The sequence below is a fragment of the Marmota monax genome, unplaced genomic scaffold (genome assembly GCF_021218885.2).
Source record: "Marmota monax isolate L192 unplaced genomic scaffold, Marmota_monax_Labrador192_F-V1.1 WCK01_AAM20220418_F8-fsc00728, whole genome shotgun sequence".
NCBI classification, from domain to species: Eukaryota; Metazoa; Chordata; class Mammalia; order Rodentia; family Sciuridae; genus Marmota; species Marmota monax.
Genome location: NW_026692317.1, coordinates 69,272 through 92,004, shown reverse-complemented (window position 1 = coordinate 92,004; position 22,733 = coordinate 69,272). Strand labels below are relative to the sequence as shown.

The 22,733-nt window shown below is 32.7% G+C and overlaps 1 protein-coding gene across 5 annotated transcripts in view; it reads right to left on the bottom strand.

Annotated features, from left to right (window-relative positions):
* The window catches only part of LOC124090539 (serine/threonine-protein kinase TNNI3K), a 127,885-nt gene that overhangs the window by 46,106 nt on the left and 59,046 nt on the right, over positions 1 to 22,733 (bottom strand). The gene's annotated exons all lie outside the window — the stretch shown is intronic.

Here is a 22,733-nt window from a genome sequence, read left to right as displayed (position 1 = left end):
AAAAAAGTTATTTGTTTTTGTTTATACTTTTAAGATATGGAGGGGTTAAGGGGATAGGAAAGATAGTAGAATGAAACAGACATTATTACTGTATGTGTATATGTGACTCCATGACCAAATTGACTCTGCAACATGTACATTCAGAAAAAAAATGAGATAAAATATATCCCATCTATGTATGATATATCAAAGTGCATAAATGCATTCTACTGTCATGTATGACTAATTAAAACAAATAAAAAGAAAAAAGAAAAAATACAAAGAAAATAAAAATTTCTAAATTTTGTCTTGGAAAGACAGAGAAAGCTATAGAAGGGGTATAAGCATGGGACTTGAAGTAGAAGTTCTAATCAGATATGAAAAATTAATCAAATTTACAGATTGGTAGTTAGTACCCAAAATAAAGTGTATGCTTGACAAATTCTACCATTTCTTAAAATATACTTCAAAGTCATTTAAAAAAATTTTAGTCAACAAATAATTTATAAAGGAGCAATTCATGGACTTGAAAAAATATCTGCAATACACATATTTACAAAATATACAAAGACTGGAAAACTGAACAATCTGCAAATATTACAATTAAAAATTAACAAAACACATAAATGGCTATTTCACTGAAGAGGATAATCAAATAGCAAATAGCAAACAAGTATATGAAAAAATGCCTAGCACTATTTTTTGTTAGAGAACTTCACATCAAAGCCATAATGGGATACCAAGAGATTGCCTATGGTGTTCTCTTTCTCTCTCTCTCTCTGTACATATATATATATATATATATATATATATATATATATATATATATATATATATACACACACACACACACACACACAATCTCTCTCTCTATATATATACACACACATACATGCACACACACACACATATATGTATGTATATATACATATATATAATTGTTATTTGCAAAATAAAAAGTGCTAACAAACAATAAAATTAATCTGTTGCTGTGCACCATATGATAAATGAGAGAAGGGACAATTGCAACAAATGGATTCCAACAATCTTCTCTCTGAGCCTGGCAGTAGAACTATTCAACCTGGTTTCCAAAATATTATATCATCAAACCTAGCATTTACCTGGTTTTCATTCATGTCAGGTATTCTGCTTTTTCCAATAATGTCAGTAATTAATTTAAATGAACTAGACATTGTAATTAAAAGGTATAAATGTTCAACATGTATAAAAAGCAAACAATAACTATATGATATATACATATGTCACACTTTAAATATCAATACAAACCAATAGGTAAAAGCAAAAGAAGGGGAAAATAAACATGAAAAATCTGAAATAGAGTTATAATATAAAATAAATTTCAAGAAAAGTATTTTCAGAGATAAAGGGGAACATTTCATAACCATAATAGGGTAACTTCTTCAAGAAAGTATAACAATCCTAAATGTGTATGTACCTAATAACAAAATTTCAAAATACATGAAGTAAAAATTAATAAAACTAGAAAGACAAACCCACAATTATATTTGAAATTTTAAGCCCCTTCACTTTGCTGGAAGGAGTAATGATATAGAAGGCTTAACAACATTATCAGCCACTTTTACCTGCTTGTTATTTAGAGAACTATACATAATAATGACAAGTAGAACATTAATAAAGATAGAATATATTCTATCATAAAATGAGATTGGAGAAATTTTAAAAATGTGAAATTATGCAGACTATTTCCTGCATTATTTATTACATTAGAAATCAATCATCTTAAGATACATAGAACTCCCACTCCCATGTCTCAATGACTTCAAAATTAAACTGCACACTTATAAATATCTCCCAGATCAAAGAAAAAAGCACAATAAAAGTAAATAAATAGTGTTTTCCAGAGCAATTAAACAAAAGAAATAAATTAAAGGGACACAAATAGGTAAAGAAGAACTCAAACTATCACTATTTGCTGATAACATGATTCTGCATCTAGAAGATCCCAAACATTCCACCAGAAAAGTTTAAGAACTAATAAATTATGTCAGCAAAGTAACAGGATATAAAATCAACACCCATTAATCAAAGACATTTCTATACATCAGTGATGAATGCACTGAAAGAGAAATTAGGAAAACTACCTCATACACAATAGCCTCAAAAATAAATAAATAAATAAAGTACCTGGGAATCAATTTAACAAAAGAGGTGAAAGCCCTGTACAATGAAAACTAGAGAACACTAAAGAAAGAAATTGAACAAGGTGGAAAGATCTCCCATACTTCTGGGTAGGCAGAATTAATTTGTCAAAATGGCCATACTACCCAAAGCATTACACAGATTTAAGGCAATTCCTCCTATTAAACTCCCAGTGACATTCTTCATACATATAGGAAAAGCAATCATAAATTTATTTGGAAAAATAAGAGACCCAGAATAGCTAAAGCAAACTTTAGCAAGAAAAGTAAAGTAGGAGGCATCATAATACCAGGTGTTAAATTATACTACAGAGCTATTGTAACAAAAATTCATGGCATTAACACCAAAATAGACTTATAGACTAATGGTTCAGAATAGAGGATACCGAGACAAACCCATATAAATATGGTTATCTCATACTAGACAAGGGTGCCAAAAACATTCACTGGAGAAAAGATAGCCTATTCAACAAATAGTGCTGGCAAAATTGGAAATCCATATGTAGCAAAATGAAACTAAACCTCTATCTCTCACCCTGGAAAAAAATCAACTCAAAGTGAATCAAAGGCTTAGGTACTAGAACAGTGACCCTGCACCAAATAGAAGAAAAATATAGCCCAAGTTTTCACTACATTGGGGTAGGATCTGAATTCCAGTAAATGGATGGACCTGGAGAATATCATGCTAAGTGAAATAAGCCAATCCTTCAAAACCAAAATCTGAATTCATATAATGGTATGCAGATGCTAACTCACAAGAAGGGGATGAAGGTAGGGAAGAATAGAAGTACTTTAGATTAGAAAAAGTGGAATGAAAGGAAGGGAGGGGGAGGAGAATAGAAAGGACAGTAGAATGTATCAGCCATTATTATCCTATATGCATATGTGATTGCATGATCAATGTAATTCTACATCATATACAACTGGAAGAGTGAGAAATTATTCTTCATATATGTATAGTATTCCAAAATACATTCTATTATCATGTATAATAAGAACAAAAAATATATATTAGAAACTAATATCAATGAGACTTTGGATAACATCAAACAACATAATACACATATAATTAGAGGGTAGAAATTTTGCCAAAGTTAATGAAAAACACAAACTCTCTGATTAAAGATAGTCTATAAACCCCAAACAAAATGGACAAGAAAAGAAAAACTATAAATCATCACCAGACCATCATTAAATTGCTCAAAATCAGTGGGCAAAGAGAAAATCTTAAAAGTAGCCAGAGGTGAATAGGGAGCCTACATCCTGGGAACAAATTTTTACCCCTCACACATCAGATAGAACTCTAATCTCTAGAGTATACAAAGAACTCAAAAAGTTAAACAACAAAAAAACAAAAAACCCAATCAACAAATGGGCCAAGGACCTGAACAGACACTTCTCAGAAGAGGATATACAATCAATCAACAAATACATGAAAAAATGCTCACCATCTCTAGCAATCAGAGAAATGCAAATCAAAACCACCCTAAGATATCATCTCACTCCAATAAGAATGGCAGCCATTATGAAGTCAAACAACAATAAGTGCTGGTGAGGAGGGGGGGAAAGGTACATTCATGCATTGCTGGTGGGACTGCAAATTGGTGCAACCAATTTGGAAAGCAGTATGGAGATTCTTTGGAAAGCTGGGAATGGAACCACCATTTGACCCAGCTATTCCCCTTTTCGGACTATACCCAAAAGTCCTAAAAAGAGCATACTACAGGGACACAGCCACATCAATGTTTATAGCAGCACAATTCACAATAGCAAGACTGTGGAACCAACCTAGATGCCCTTCAATAGATAAATGGATTAAAAAAAATGTGGCATTTATACACAATGGAATATTACTCAGCACTAAAAAATAACAAGATCATGGCATTTGCAGGTAAATGGATGGCATTAGAGCAGATTATGCTAAGTGAAGTTAGCCAATCCCTAAAAAACAAATGCCGAATGTCTTCTCTGATATAAGGGGAGTGTCAAAATGGGATAGGGAAGAAGAGCATGAGAAGAAGATTACCACTAAATAGAGAAGAGAGGTGGGAGGGAAAAGGAGGGAGAAGGGGAGTTGCGCGGAAGATGGGAGGAGAACCTCATCGTTACACAGAATACATGTATGATGTTGTGAGGAGAAAAAGAAAAAAACAAGTGTGTCACATTAGATTGGATAGAGAGAAGTGATGGGAGGGGAGGGGAGGGGAAGGGAGAATAGGAAGGGCACCAGAATAGAATAGAAATTATGATTGTTGTATGTATATAGGTGACTGTATGACCAAAGTGATTCTGCAATCTGTACAATCAGAAAAATGAGAAATTATACCCCAATTGATTCAAATGTATGAATTGCCAAGATCATTGTAATAAAAAAAAGTAGCCAGAATAAAAACGCATATGTCCAGAGGACAAAAATAATGGATACAGAAGAATTCTTGTCAGAAATAACTTAAGTGGCAAGAAAATGGAATAACAGCTTTAAAGTACTGAAATAAAAAAATCCATAATTTTGAATTCCATAGCTAGATAAAAATATCTTCTGAACACAAAATAATATAAAGGCCTTTTCAGTCAAGTAATAATATGATCAATAGAACTGAACAAACTCTCCATAGAAGGAGATAAACAAAGACATGTAAATGACAAATAAGTGCATGAAAAGCTGCAAAAAGATATTGAACTCATTGACTATTAAAGGAATATAAATTAAAACTACAATTAAATACCTCTGTGTACCTACAAGAATGGTTAAAATCAAGATTAAACATATAAAGTATTAATAAGGAAATGGAGAAACTGGAATTCTTATACTCTGTTAATGGAAATGTAAAACAGTATAATCATTTTGGAAGTATTATGCAAGTTATTAATAATTTATACATAATCCTACCAAATCATCCAGCCATACTACTCTTAGATATTTGCCCAGGAAAAATCAAAGCATATGTCCATACAAAGGCTTTTACAGAAATCTTCACTGCATCTTTATTTGTAAATTCCTAACAACTAGAAACAACCCAAATGTCCAATAGCTGATAGGTAAACACTGTGACACAGCCAACCACTGGAATACTACTTTTGGACTAAACATCACATTTGATACTTTATCACATAACTAATATTTTATATTTTTACATTTATTGATCTTCAACCCTTCATGGCCCCATCATACGCACACATTCATATATGGTCTTTGTTCATTGTTCCCCTTCATGGTAAACCACAAAGCCTTTATCCAGTTACTACAATTAGAAACCTAGGAGTCACTGTATCATTATCTTCTTCTCTCATACATAATGCATCATCACTATAATTAGATTTTACCTTCTAAATATTTTTCAAATATGTTCCTCTCCCTTTATCTTTGCTACTACAACCCATGCTTAAGAAAACATCAGAGGGCTGGGGATGTGGCTCAAGCGGTAGTGCGCCCGCCTGGCATGCGTGCGGCCCGGGTTCGATCCTCAGCACCACATACAAACAAAGATGTTATGTCCACTGAAAACTAAAGGAAATAAATATTAAAAAATTCTCTCTCTCTCTCTTTAAAAAAAAGAAAGAAAACATCAGAGATTATTGCCTGCTAATAAAGCTCACTGTGTAATTCCTCCTATTAAATTTAGTTTTAAAATCATAGCCAGAGTTCTTTTTTAGGAAAAAAACTCGGATCACATCCCTACTTCTTCATATCTTCTCACTTCTCAGAGATGAGAGGCAGAATTTATTAATTCACTTTGTCAACTAATACAGAGAAATTTTGAGAGCAAAAGAGGGTTTGTTTAATTATTCCAGAATGAAAGGAATAAACCAGAACATGCTGCAAGCAAGTCCCTTTGGTCACCTATGCCCAGATATTTCTCTCTAGGGTTTTTTTCTATCACATGCCTAGCTCTCTCAGCTCTAATTGCAGATTTTTTTTTTACAATCTCCTCAATGTACTTATTCTATCCAGAAAGCTTTGACACACCATTTCCTCTTCTTGAAAGCTCTCTCTGTACTTCAGCTTTTCTGCCAAGTGAAGGTTGTTTTTAAGGATTTTGAGTACTTATGATTTGAATCTCAAGGTCCCACAAAAGTTCACACAATGAAGACTTGGTACTTAGTGCTGCAGTATTCAGTGGTGGGGATTTTGACAGATGATTAGATTATGAATACTTTAACCCAATTAAAGGACTAACCCACTGATGGATTCAGGGCTTCATGAGTTATTGGGAGAAGGAGGAAATTTTAAGAAGCAGGGTCTAATGAGAATAAGTAAGATCTTGGAGGAATGCCCTTGAAGGGTCTATTTTGTGCCTATTCTCCTCTTTCCCTTCCGAACCTCTCTGCTTCATGGATTCCATCCTCCCCTCCCCTTTCTCTACTTCCTGGCCACCATGAGGTGAGTATTTTTGCCCCTATCATGTGCTCCCCACCATGATGCCCTTGCCTTTCCACAGAATAAAACAGTGGAGCTAAGTTACTATGTACCGAAACCATGAGACAAAATAAATCTTTCCTCCTTCATGTTGATTTTCTCAGGTACTTCATCACAGCAATGGAAAGCTGACTAGTATAGGAGTCAATATATGTTTGCCACTAAACACATACTAAGCACTAAAGGTAATTGTTACTGCTGCTGCTACTATCACTATTATTTCTTTCTCCCTTTACTTAATTTATATCCATTTATCTTCTTGAGTTTTCAGCTAAATTATCAATTTCTCAGAAATTCTCTACAAATCTGATTATAGATATGCTCATTCAGCAAATATCAATTGTGTATCTACTATGTGCCAGGCAGACCCTGTGCTAGCAACAGAGAAGGGGGAAAAACAGCAACAAAGTCTCTATCTTGGTGGAGCTTACATTTTAGCACAGGAGACATTGTAAAGCAAACAAAATAAATGTTATACTGTGTTATAATATTTGGTGCTGGAGCAAAAAGGAGGGAAAAGTTTAGAGATTATGAACAATTTCATGTTTTAAGTTAAAATTGAATAATCTAAGAAGGCTTCATTGAGAAAATTCCATTTGGGCGAGGACCTTAAGAAAGTAAGGTGATTTTTTGTTTGTTTTTGCAGGGGAAAAAAGTAAAGTTTTATGACCTTCCGACTTTCTGGAGCTGAGAAAAGAACAGTAGAAAGGTTCATGCAGAAAGCAAGCCTAGCATGTTTGAGGAATTTAAGGTTGAAGAGAAATAAATAAGCATGGGAGTTAAGTCAAGGAAGGAAACAAATACTTATGCTCTGAATAGTATAGGAAGTCTTTGGAGCACTAGAGTAGGAAGGAGTGATACATTGTAAGTCTCTCTCTGCCTACCTTATCAGAACAGACTAAAAGGGAAAGGGCATAAGAAGGGAGAGGAAATCACTGTCTTTTAGAAATAGGAACATAGTGAACTAATTTTGTCATATTGTGATGATTTTATGTTTGCTTGTGTCAATATTTGATGGTCTGTCTTCTCCACTAGACCATAAGCTCCATTAGGCTAGAAATCATCATTGAATTATCAGCATTGAAGACAGTTTTGGGAACCTGTTAGTTGTTCAAGAGACATTTGTTTAATAACTGAGTTAAAGAAAGAAATAATTAATATTATTATGTTCCAAATTTTGATTTCTTTAATGGATTGCTAGCTCCTACATGACATTTACAGCTGCATTTTATACTTATTTTAACTTCTACCACAACTTTCCTATGTCTTTGTGTATATATGCTAATAAAAGTTTACTGACTTAATTTGTTGTTCGATGGTCAATTTTATATCTTCTAAAGTATAAATTCCTTGAAGAAAAATATATATAATACAATAGAAAACTTCTAGAAAGTCAAGATAAGCTTTATAAAGTCTAAACAGGGAACATGAACTCTTAAAGTTTACATATTGCCAGAAACTATGAATCTCACACAAGGGAGAACAGAGATGGATTTTTTCCCTGTCTTTTGGGAAATAAGACTTGATAATAGAAGTGTATTTATAATCATAGTTGCAAAATTGCCTCTAAGAAACCAATAATAATGGAGCAAGCTACCTTGTTTTCTTACAAATCCAATTAAAAGAGAAAAAACCTAAAACTCAGTTATTTTTGTCATAAACACATGGAGAAGACCAAAACTACAGAAATTACCAAATCAAGCCTCAGTCTAGTTTACCAAGCCCCTCTCAGTGTAATACACAAATGTAGGCATTAATTGGTTGACTAAAATATACAATAGAAATACATTTTATTGTTTGGAAACATTTGATAAATTTTAAATATATATTAAATGTATTATTCATTCTCTAGTGGCTCTTTGCTATTGAAAATGCGAAATGTTTTTAAATACCTGTCATAGGAATAGTATTCAAATTAGACCAATAATGGAATCTTCACTGTTTCTGATTGCTTTTTCTCTTCTAAAAATTCCTATACTTGTAAAATTGTTGGTATGAACTTTTTTCACTGTTACAAATTTCCATTATTAAAACAAATCCCAATTTTATTTCATGAACAAACTGTGTGCATATCATGTAATTTATACATATATATGTATATATGTATGTGTGTATATATACATACACATATATATACACATGTATATATCTATATAGATAAATATGTGTATATATATACATACATATACATATATAAAATGTTCCTATAACAGAGAGTTTCCACTGAGATTTTTTTTCCAGTATTGTCCTTCAATATGTTTGTATTTTGGTCACCAGTCATGAAGTTTAGTAGGAAAAAAATTATGATTTTTTTTTCATGATTAGACAAGCATCAAGTGAGATAGATATTTAAAACAAAACTTTCATACTGCCCTTTCCTTTTACTTACAAGCTAGTATTCTCTTACACTTGCTTGTCAAGTGTAAACTATGAGCAACAGAAATAATTTTCCTGACCTCTAACAACATATAAGGTAAAACTTCAGAGGCTATGAAGTCTTATCACTATTATTTAAAAAATATACTTTCCCCTCCAAACTGTAATCTGATTAGGAAGAACAAAGATAATTTGAATCTCTCTCTCTCTCTCTCTCTCTCTCTCTATATATATATATATATATATATATATATATATATATATATATATATAGATAGATAGATATAGATAGATATCTACATATGTATCTCTATAAACATTTCAGTTCTCATTATTTTGAGGATTTATTTCAATTCTCATTATGAGTTTGATAATTTTCCTGCTAAGAATACTTTCAGGAATGTTCATTGAATCACATGTGATATCATGGTGTGCCACCTATGCAAGTGCACAGGATCCCTTGCTTAGAATAACCCTGTGCTTGTTTTAGGGCTCTGCTGTTTCTGTCTTGAAATTATCCCTTTTGTAAACCAGGATTTCTACTTTTCCATGAAGACCTACACTTACGTGATAAGATAAGAAATAAACTGACTACTCCAATCTTTAAGTAGAGCAGTAATGTAAAATTTTAGGAAGAAAGAAGAAAGTAGAACCATAAATCTTCAGGTCCCAAGACAACAGCTGAAACAAATGATATTTTAAAAGTAAGATAGAAACAAATGACAAAGAAAGGCATTTTCTTTGTTGTAATTTTAACACTTTTTTATAGTATGTTAAAAAAAGGCTTTCAATGCTAATCAGAATCAATCAAGAAACAATAAAAAACCCACTTTTCTAAACAGTTTTGAAAAAACAAGTGTTTTTATATGGAATTTTATGGTATTTTCATATTCTTTCTTTTCTTTTCTTTTTTTTTTTTTTTGCTTTTCTAGTTCCTCTTAAATGTACCTTTAATTTAACATTCTATATCTGTCTGCACTAAGGACAGATGAAAATAGATGTGGCAGAAATTATAACTCTTAAAAAATATATCAATGGAGAATCTTGGATATAAATTCTTTAAAAGGCCAAATTTAAAACTTGGAAACACAACTTGCTCTGTCTATCTTCAATTCCACATCCACAAATTCAACCAACTGAGGATCAAAAATATTTGGAAAAAAGTTTTCTGTATCAACCATACATAGACTTTTTTCTTTGTTATTATTGCCTAAACAGTACAGTATAAAAACTATTTTATTAACATTCACATTGTATTAGGAGTTATAAATAATCTAGATATGATTTAAAGGCTATAGGAGGACAAATGTAGATTATGTGCAAATATCATGCCATTTTGTATAAAGTACTTAAGCATTGATGGGTTTTGATATACTTGTGAGGTCTTTAAACCAATGTCCTAAGGATATTTAGGGATGACTATACTAAAGAATATCCATAAATAATGGACTTTCTTATGAGATAATCTTTCCAAAGATACCCTCTCTTGGGCTGTACAGAATGTTGTTTAGGAGTTCAGTCTTTGGAGTGAGACATCTTGGTTTAGGACTTAGACTCAAATACTTAACAGATGAATGATTTGGTACAAATTAGCTAATCTTTCTGAGCTCAGTTTCTGCCCCAGTAAAATTAAGTAAGGAAGAAATGATGTGGTATAAGAACAAAATAAATAAAAGATCTTACTAACTGTTCATTCCTCAACTATAAGGTTAGAGCATAAACACAAGGTAAAGAAAATAGCTTCTCACATGGATGGAGTATCCTCTGATAAGCAGAGGATTCAAGTTATGCCCAGGGTCATGTTTAGAGGCAAAACCAGTCTAGCTCTAGTGGGGCAAACCTGAGGGCCAAATATAGAAAGGCAAATATCACCTACTAGGCAGATGATTGTTCTTTGGACACTCTGCTAAGCCATAGAAGCTGAGGCTCCAGGCTTAGAAATAAGGCTGACCAAAGACAGGAAAGGAGAACCCTAAAAAAAAGGCAAAACCTGGAAATCATATGAGGATATTATGAGTCCAGAATGGCTTCAGATTGAGTCAGTCATTTATGAACAAGTGCCTAATGAATACCTATTCTGTGCAAAGAACAAAATATAGAGAGACCTGGCCCTGTATTTAATGAGTTTAGTGTCTAGGGTGAGAAATAAATATTTGATATTAATGTAGTGAAATATGTCAGAGATAAACCTAGTGTGAAAGGGCAGAGAGGAGGAACTAGATGAAAGATGTTAATAACTTCCCCAAAGAGGCAAAGCCTATCTTGAATCTTGCTTAGAAGAACACAGAAGTGCTATCCAAGAGAAAAGTGAGAAACATTTCAAATATATAAAGATCAGAGGAATCTCAGACTCTAAGATTTAAGACACAGGAACCGTCTTAATTTCATAAGAATAGACTGGGTAAGATGTGGCTGAGTCTGTTTGAATACCATCTGCTAAGGGCCAGATTGGTCCTAACACAGAAGTGATCATTCTCAAGGAAGTTCAGGTGGTCCAATGTGTGGTAAAGGCTAAAAACTAGGGTAAGGGTCACAGGGAGAGTGATAGAAAAGATAGTAACAGAATTGCAGGAAATATACAATTAATCCTTAACTCATTTTATAATTTCCTCTTTCCTCTATATTGGATTTTTGATTGATTACTGAAAGAGCCAAATGCCAGGGTCTCTTCTTAGCCTGATGATGAGGCTAGAAATGGCCAAAAGATCATTTTATAAAGGAAGGCATAGAAATTTTTTTCAATTAGAAAATAATCAAGAACAATTAGAATCAACCTCCTTTTCCAATCTCTCTTAATAATTTAAATTCCATTCTCTGTCATGTTTTTGTATTGAGAATGTATAAAATCTCACTGTCTTCTAGTAAGGCTACAAAGGCCAGATTAGTCATAAATAACCTCAGGATAAGAAAGTTTGCTTCTTTTTTGGTTGCCCTTAACTCATATGTTGCAATTCCATGAAATCATTCTGTGACAAGTCCTATATCTTATACATGTGCATTTATAAACTAGCTCATGCCAAATACTGTTGGACATCTCTCAGGGCAGAGTATCACTGAGAAACCAGAAGAACATCAGGCCTGTTTGCTTATCATAAGTGAGAATGATGGTGATTTATCCTATTTTCAATAATCTCCAGGAAAGAGGTTCCACAGTCTCTCTGTATTTGCACCTCCCTCCTGACTTTCTTTTTATGGTCATATGCTTCATAAATTTAAAAAATAAATGAGTGAATAAACATATGTATTCTCAACACAAGAAATATATTATTTATATATCCCAGAGTATCTTTATCATTTAAAAGAGCAAGAGAACAAGACACTCAGAGACGCTAAATACATTCAATATGAAATAGAAATCACAGAGGTAATCAAACTTAAAGTCTATTAATTTTATAAAATTAGAGAGTTATAACACAAAAATTTATAGCTTAAGTGTTAATTACTCATGATTAGGACAGAATGTTTGTAAATTCCTTCATAACAAATACTTATGTAAAATATAAATAGGTTTTTTAGCAAAAATCTTCATATAAGAAACAAGAGGGTTTCTAGGTACAAACTTTTAGTGTTTAAAGGAGAGACTCAAAGAGGCCAAAATTTTATTTTCAGATCTGTGGCAAAACTCACTTCCATTACATGATAAAATGTCCTCAAGAACAAAAAGACCTCAAATTTAGTTCAGATGACAGACATTTCCTAATTACACTAAAAACAATTTTCTGTTCTTGATACTTTCATAGAATGTGCCCTGGGAGTTTACTGTGCAAAGAAAAGCTTGTCATGTTTCAGGTATTATATTCTTCCATGTTAATAATGTATTTCTAACAATTTTCTTGAAAAAAATAAGGGGTGTAACATATCTAATCCTAATTCACTAGAACCAAAGGGACTTATAATTGGACTAATGTCTTTTTTTCAATAAGGAGGAAACTAATTAAGCAATAGTAATTTTTAAAAAACCTCCATTGTATATGATAGATTTTTTCCCTGTCAGCTATAAGCCTACAAGTTCTGAATTAATTTGTCTAGTTATGAGAATGAAAAACTTATTAGTATAACTCTCTCTGACTCCAAAATGCTCCACATATGTGAACGAAAAATAATGATTAAAAGTTATATTTTTTCAAATGTTAAACAGCTCTAAATTTTGCAAGTCGCATAGTTCAAAGACAATGATCCTTGCACCTAGAGGTTGATTATCAAAAAATAAAAATAAAAATAATGAACTTATCCAACAATAAGATGACTTACCATTTGATATCCTTATTATTAAAATAAATAATGTTTACCTCAGGAACAGGTGACTTACAGCCATCTAATGGTTGGCCCTGCTTTGTATGTAAGTAACAAGTCTAAAGTACAGTAAGGTGATAGAAGTTACTTCACCTGACTGCTCTCCATGTAGAAGAGAATGCCTCTTCACTGAAGGTAAGTGAGCAAGAAATGTCATGGAAGAATGATGCATGTGGGCCCCTGTAGGCTAGACAGGAAGGCGTTGATTTCCCATGATGCTCTATAAAGTCAGCAATCTGCTTAGGAACAAATTGAATCAGCATAATAAAATCTGCAGCAGGAGCTCACTTAGCCACTATCAAAATGACTTGCTGATTATACAGCAAAACAGACTGGACTATGCATTGTAAAAATGTTTGTGGCTAATAGCATCTTTCTAGAATTATCTTTCCTCTGGTTAGGCCTTATGATTTCCAAAGATCAGTAAGACTTCTTTCTAAATCTGATAATGTTATAGATTTATTTAACTTATGCAATTTCTATAAGTATTAATGAAAACTAATAAGATATAAATGGAAAAATATAGCAGCTCTTTCTCTAAAATTAAGTTTAAATAAGATAACTGTAAAAGATTGAAGATATAAATATAGAAAATATGCAGCAAGATTGTATTGACAGATTCCTTTGAAAGTATCTTTATGTTTTTTCTTCACTCATTTAAAATATACTAAAATAAACTGTAGTTGATCCATTCCAAGTGTTGTTTAACCAACAAAAGAATATCCACCTACCTGGGATAGGGAGTGGTCTTACAATTAAAGAAAAAACTCTAATCTTGTTACAAATAAACATGTGTTTATGCTTAATTAAAACTAAATATTGATCTATGGCATGCATTTTTAATGAGTTTTCTCTTTTACCAACTTTTTCAAATAATCAATTAAATCAAGGTTCTGGTCACCTGAGATAAGAGGGTATTGTAGTGTCTGAAGATTGTATTACTAAATTCTGAGAATATAGCCAGGACAACAACAGACAGCAAAGCTCTTCAGAGCTCTCCAAAGGATTGACTAAATTCATTCCTGCTTCTTTCCCTTTCCTTGTAAGTGCAGACCATAAAAGCATGTTCCTCAATAAACATCCTGATCTTCAAGATCTATGTGAGTTGGCTTCCAATGAGTTCCATAGTAGACATCTATAGTCCTTTCCTTTTAACCTGGCAATCAAAGAATACCTATTTGCAGCCTGCCTGACAATGACAAAGTTGACCACATCATTTAAACACAATCTAGAAATACAATATCTACCTTCTTTCCGTTCTTGTTCCACTTACAATTCATCTCTCCATGATTCTTCTTTCTTCCACAGACCCATGAGAGTGAATATCAGATATTCTACTTCAGTTTTCTATTACTTTTATTATATCTCATTGCTATATCATTATAACTAGTAACTTTAATTGGATAACAGTAGCTGCTATAATAAACAGACTTACAAATTTGGTTTGTATCAAACCCAGTAGAAGTGATATTTTTCCTCATTTACCAATAATCATGAGGTAATCAGGCCAGCATTGTACCCCTCTCCTTACAGTCACTTAGAAGTCTCCACTATCTTCACTAATATTTTTCCATGGTTTTGCTGAGAGCTGGCTTCATTGTAGCCAACCACATGTAGGACAGGTATAGAGTACTCGGATGCGAGTTCTGGAAATGATATAAATTTCTTCACTGAGTATTCAGTCATGAGGTTACACCAAACTGTGATACAGAAAATGTAATTTTCCTGACTGTCCAGGAAGAATAAAACAAAACAAAACAAAACAAAACAAAAAAACAAAGACAAAAACATAGTGAGCCACTCTGCCACACTAGAGTCATACAGTGGCTACATCTCAGGACATAGTAGATCAACTCTCTGCAATCAAGTTTCTTTGTGCATTTGTATCTAATCTGTGAATTTGAAACCACCTACTCTTATACCCTCTGTCTATGTCAGTATTTCATGTGAGTGCTGCTACTGATCTCTTTTCTTTTCTCACTTTTTTCTAGAAGTATCTGAATTACTCCTACTTTTCTTTATCTTACCACATCTTTTATCTTTCTATCATCTTACCACAAATAAAAAAATATGAATACGTATAAAGAAAATAGAACCCCAGAGATCAACATCAGTCATAGTAGTAGGCTCTTTATTATATTTATTCCACAAAACAATATAAAAAGTAAAATCTTGTTATTATGATCATGTTAGAGAGAAAGAAATTTTGGTAGATGTAAATCAAACATTTCACCTCCATATCAGCAAACAAAGCTGGGATTTAGACCTAACTTTGTCTTCAGAGCATACCTACACTTTTATCCAGTAGATATACTGATAATGACTGTGTGAGCCAAATACAATAGTCACAGATACACTATCTAGAAACTGGGACACGAACTGTGAATAATCATACTCAACCATATTCAGGTGTCTTAGTAGGAAAATGTCTTTACTGAGTTTACAGCACCAAAACTAAGATCTTAGTGTCTGTGTTTCTTTCTAGGCTTTATTTTGACGTTCACTTTACCTTCTTGCAAATAATTTATGTGCTTCAATCTTCAATTCTAATACTGAAATAAAAATCTTTAATTCCAAATAGTTTTTATATGTAACAGTAACAAACATTGGCTGCTGTCATGTATGTTGTGTTTAAATAAACCCTTAGAAAGTTGAGCTTCTGATAATCTATTACTTTGTAAAATATTTTTTGTTTAAAGTCAATTTCTCATACAAACAAACAAAGAAAATGAGTTTTATTGTCCATAACCTTGATCTAATGCATCTCTGGTCAAGTATAGATCTTCTTTAGAGAAATATTTCTTTAACTTACTATGTCCCTAGATGTTCTATGTGTTTTTAAAATTTTTACTTATTAAAAATTACAACAAGGGCTGGGATTGTAGTCCAGTAATGGAGTACTCATCTCATATGTGTGAGGCACTGGGTTCGATCCTCAACAGCACATGAAAATAAATAAATAAAATGAAGGAATTGTGTACATCTACAACCAATTTTTTTTTTTAAATTATGACAGATTTAATTTACTCTTATCCACAAAATTGATAAGGCAAAACAAAAAATAGTTCTAGAGTAAAGAGAGAGAAACTCAGAATGAAAACAAATATATAGAATTCTGGCCACACACCTGTACTCCCAGTTGCTCTGGAGGCTAAAGTAGGATTACAAATTCAAAGCCAGCCTCAGCAACTTAGTGCGGCTCTAAGCAACTTAGCAAGACCTTGTCTCAAAATAAAAAAATAGAAGGGCTGGAGCTATGGCTTAATGGTTAAGTGCCCTTAGGTTCAATTCCTGATACCAAAATAAATAAAATAACTAATTAAAAAATACATAGAAGGCTAACATAAATTTAGCTAGAAAGTTTGGGAAAACATTTTACATGTAAGGGAAAAGGAATGTATGCCATTTGTTCCTTCGTTAATTCAACATACTTGTTGATATGTAAATATAATTTAGTTTTCAGATAATTTACTGTAATGAACATTGACTTCTTACTCCATTAGATGACAGACAAGTTTCTCCATAGAAGAAGCAGTGTCTTACTCTTCAGCATCATTTCTCCAAATTTCCTCAAGTTAAACCTCAAAGTTCAGCCACATGAAACTTCTTGCCTGTCTCTACCAGTATCATGATATTTCTTTCCTCTTGAATTTATGCTGTTTCCTCCACCATGAATATGCTCATATCAAATAGGGTGACTTAGTTATTCCGAGAAAAAAAGATAATCAATGTAAAGTGCTTGGAATATACCTGGTATAGTGACAACACTCAATAAAAGTTGTTCTCAAAGTTAGTTTAGTTTAATCTGTGTCATATTTTACTTAACAATAGTTTAGTCAAATGCATACTATTGGTGTGGAAATCTACTTTATTAAAAATGTCTTTCAAGATTTCTAAAGTCCACTTATTTGATATGTAAGTTTTCAAACTAATGTTCTCACAATGACAACATGCCAAAGCTAGTAACATAGGCAGCCAAACACATTGTCATCACCAGTCAGCCCACCTCAGGATAGAGACTGCCATGTTTATAGTGGTTAGTAGCTTGACATGTTTTATGAAATCATTGATTCATGAGGTGTTTTTATTTCTGTTTTTCCCCCCTCTGAAGAAAAGGACCTCAGTCTGTCTCCTTCCACCTCAGATATAATTCAGGAAGAATAATATCAAGTCTTAATTTAAAATGAGTGATATAGTACAGAGTATCAAACCATATATCTCGTCAAAGCTGTCAGTTTCCTTTCACCACTTTTCCTACATTCTGAAACAACTTTAAATTAAACATAGATCAACAATAAATCTGTCAATTGCTATCTTATTTATGGCATTGTAAGAAGAGACACTGATGCTCTTTTATATACCAAGATGGACACTTTCTGATTCCTTCAGAATTAAAATTAAAACAACTAAAATACTTAATGGACTCTTTAGCCATGAGATGGCTACTATTTGATTATCTTAGATATTGTTTCCTGATGTTTCCCCCATATAAGATGCAGAAAAGAATGTCCTATATAATATATAAGAGAAAGACCTCAATTTTTGTAGCCTAAACTTGATAATTATAAAATTATATGATTTGAGGAGAGAAAATTGTCATTGAAAATAATATAGCTAGAAATGCCTAGAACCTATCTCTTCCAGGTTTATGAAACCTATAAACATTTAGATGATTCAGCTTCTAAAGTTGAATTATTAAACTTAGCATCATGTATAGCATGATAAAAATTTTACCCATTAACTTGCAGTTGTACAAACAAATATACATAAATACAACATACACAAATACATACACACACATATAATTTGTTACTTTGGAACTCTTATCCAAAATTCATAAAAGTAATGAAAAGACCTAAAAATTCAGTGCTATAATTACTTGCTATTTGTACTACCTGAGTATATTGCATGTTCAAATCTTTGTGATAACAGCATCAGGTTAGTTGCTATGTGCTTCCATTTTCTATTTTATGAATAAGCATGTCTCTTGTGATTATCTCTGCCTATTCCATCATGGATGCTGGCTGTGTGGAAGATCCAAGATAACTTGTTTCTTTAGTTAACAGAGAATCAAACTCAGATAAGCCAAGAATTTGATTCTTGATTTGATAAAGGAAGTAAATTCAAGTATCCTTAACCTTACTTTGACCATATTTATTTGATAAGATCCTAGAATATAAGCATGATTTGGTAATGGAATGAGGCTTTTGAAGACAAACTGGAAGAAGTAAATTTATTTTTCATATGGGATTAAAACAAATAATTTATGGCCAATAATAGACTGTGGAAGCTTTAAAAGACAGTGTTAACTTCTTTGATACTCATATGTGAGGAAGTAGAATTAATTTCTCCTCCTGTTGAAACTGGGTGGACTTAAGATGGTTTTGAATAATAGACTTCAGTAGAAGTGATGTTGTGACTTTCGTGGATAGGTCATAAAGGCCAAGAAATTTCTAACTTATCAAAACACAAACATTTGTAGCCCTGAGGCACTTTACCCTCCTAAAGGCCCATGTCCAAATACTATCACATTGGGGATTAGGGATTTAATATAAGGATCATGGGATAGGGGAGACATAAACATTCACTCCATAGTACACAGAACACACCTGAAGATATCAACATGTGACAATGTCTACACATTGAACAGTGCAGAATTTCTATTATCACAGAAATTTCTGTTGATCTACAATGAATTGATAAAATAAATAGCTATGAAAACAGTAAATATATGTTTAAATCCAATGACTATTGATTGTTTTAAAAACAGCAATAATGAGTAGTAACATTTTGAATACCTAAAGGATTTTACAATTCAATTATACCCCAATGATTCAAATGTATGAATTGCCAAGATAGTTGTAATGTCATGTGTAGCTAATAAAAAAAAATTAAGTTAAAAAAAAGAGAAAAAAATAATTACAATACAAGACAAATAAAAGTTTAAAAGTGAGAGCTATATCATCAAAGTGTTCTAAAGCTCTTTCATTATTGGGGAAGTAGCAAATTTAATTATAATTCAATAAGCGATTTATATTAGGGGCTGGGGATCTAGCTCAGTTGGTAGAGTGCTTGCCTCTTCATGCACAAAGCCCTGTGTTCAATTTCCAGCACCACCACCAAAAAAAATCAATTATATTAGAATTTTAATTTGTAACGAATGCATAGTATAAGGGCTGGGGAGATGTAGCTCAGTGGCAAAGTGCTTGCCTAGCATGCCTAAGTTGCTGAATTCAATCTCACATGCTGCAAAAACAAATAAAAACAAGAATGCAGAGTATCATCTGTAGGGTGACCACTTAAAGAATAGACAAAATATTCCAGAAAAAGCAAGGAATTAAAGAGAGAAAGAAAAAGAAAAAACATATTAAGCTAAAGAGGTGAAGCAAATAAAATCAAACAATAAAACAGTGTATTTAAACAAGCATGTAGCCATTAACTAAAATATATAAACAAATTAAATACTGTCCATCTGCAGAAAAATTACAGCAAACTCCTGATTATAAGAGACATACTTTAAGGATACAGGAAATTTGAAAATAAAAGGATCAAAAGAAAAATATGCAAACACTACTGAAAAGAAAGCTGTTGTAGAGACATTTCTGAAAGATAAACTAGAAATCCAGGCAAGAAGAATTATTATATAAAAAAGAATATTTTTATAATGAAAGGTAAGTCCTTATATTAGGAAGATAAAGCAATTCTAAATCAGCATGTACCTCATCAACACAGGCTCAAAACACACAAATCAAGCATAGAGAAATAAAAAGAAAAATATATATCTGCAATAATGATGATATAGTTCAAAGTAATGCTCTTATTAACTTGTAGAAAAAAATGTATAAATGTATAGGTATAGTCTGAAAAAATGTGATTAGCAAATATTATCTAATTGGGTATTATACTAGCAACTGAAGAGTACATATATTTTTTAAGAGTGCAGAGTGTACTTGACAAAATTAACCATATGGTAAGCCATGAAACAAGCTTTACTGAAGTTTAAAGGACCCCAATGATACATACTTCAATTTCTTACCAGGGTGGAATTATACTAGAAATCAATGTAGAAAAAAAAAAAACTAGTAACTCCTATAATGTTTGAAAATTAACTAGTACAAAAGTAAATGATTTATGAGACAAAGAAGAAATCACAATAGAAGTTGGAAAAGAGTCTGAACTGAATGAGAATGGACATATAGCAAAACTTCAGGTATACCACCAATACTATGTTGAGCCTTAAATGCATATAAGAGATAAGGACAAAGTTGGAAAATCAATGATACAGTAATTCATCTCAGGAACTAATAAGAAATTACAAGTTATATTCTCAGCACCAAATAAATAAAATAAAAGGTTAGGAAAACCATAAAATTGAACACAAACAGAACAGGGAGAATCAACAAAGAAAAAAGTTCAAAAAAACTACAAGTGCAATTTAAAAACTGTTGGCAAGAATTTTCTCAAAAATCACTGAGAAAGCACAGACAAGCAATATCTGTAATGAAAAAGAGCAGCATTACAGACCCTGAAGACAGTATACAAATTTATGAGGCAGTATAAACAAATTTATGTCAATAAATTTGAAGATTCAAACAAAATATATATATTTAGGCATATATATATATATGCCTAAAAAAATCACAACCCAACAAAATAGCCCGATGAAGAAATAAAAAATAGGAATTGTCTCACAATTCTAAAAAAAAAAAAAATTCCTGACTTTTTTTTCCAGATTGCTGTGTTATAAATACTTTCATAAGAGAGAATTTCAAAAATACTAACATGACATCATTGAGTAGAGTTGAGAAGGGATGTGTAAAGCTGGTTCTGTGAGCCAGTTGACAGTTGACTTGCCCAAACCATTATTTTTATCTGTTTAAGAAATTGAGAGGACAGCCCAGCAGACACCTGCTGAGCACAGGAAGGCCCATATCAGCCCCAGTGAGCCAGCTCAGAGCACAGGCAAGCCTAGGATAGCCTTGCCAACACACCACAGAGCACAGGCAGGCTCAGGACAACCCCACCAAAGCCCACAGAGCCCATACTGGTTATGAGACACATCTTTGAACATGCTGCCTAACCCCACCACCAGCCCTCCCCCACCTGACCTGACATTCCATCACTGAAAGCAGCTGCCTCCATCTTGGGACACTGTATCACCATCTTTAGTTGTGGCAATTCCCAGCTTGGAACACCAACTGGTCAGGAGATGTATGGGAATACTTCAGGGGCACTATAAGCCTAAAGCATAAAAAACTTTGACACTGCGAATCCTCAATGGTAGAAGGAAAGACACAGAAACATCATGAAAAAAACAAGGGAAAAAGGTGCTCCAAACAAATCAAGATACTACATTATTAGAATCCATGGCTAGCACAACAGAAGAATTACAGAGAAGGAGTTCAGGCTGTACATAACTAAAATGTTCTGTGAAGTAAAGGATGATATAAGATAACAACTACAAGCAGCAAATGATCATTTCTGTAAAGAGCTACATAAGCAAATACAGGAAGCAAAATATTCCTTTAATAAGAAGATGGAGGTTCTGGGGAAAAAAAAACAAAATCAGAAATCCTTGAAATGAAAAAAACAATAAACCAAATTAAAAGCTCAATAGAAAGCATCACCAACAGATTAGACCACTTGGAAGACAGGACCTCAGACAATGAAGACAAAGTATATAATCTCAAAGAGAGTGTAGATCACACAGTGCTGATGGTAAGAAACCATGAGCAGAATATTGAAGAAATATGGGATAACATAAGATCAAATTTAAGAGTTATTGGGACAGAGGAAGGCCAAGAATCCCAAACCAAAGGAATGAGCAATCTATTCAATGAAGTATTATCAGAAAAATTCCCAAACATGAAGAAAGAATTGGAAAAACCAAATATAAAAGGCTTAAAGGATGCCAAATGTACCAAATCACAACAGATCCACAACAAGGCACATTATAATGAAAATGCCTAGCATACAGAATAAGGAGAGAATCTTAAAAGCCAAAAGAAAAACGGGAATCAGATTACATATAGGGGGAAACCAATTAGGGTAGCTGTAGATTTTTCAAACCAGGCCCTGAAAGCTAGAAGATCCTGGAACAACATATGCCAAGCTCTGAAAGAAAATGGATGTCAACCAAGAACCTTATGTCCAGCAAAATTAGGCTTTAGATTTGATGATGAAATAAAAACTCTCCATGATAAACAAAAGTTAAAAGAATTTACACCTTGAAAGCCTGCACTACAGAACATCCTCTGCAAAATATTCCATGAGGAGGAAAGGAAAAACAACAATGAAAGTCAGCAGAGGGAGGTATTACACTAAAGGAAAAACTAATCTAAGGAGAAACCAAGTCAGTTAAATACCAAAAATAAACAAGAATGGCTGGGAATACAAATCATGTCTCAGTAATAACCCTGAATGTTAATGGCCTAAGCTTATCAATAAAAAAACATAGTCTAGCAGATTGGATTACAAAACAAAGACCC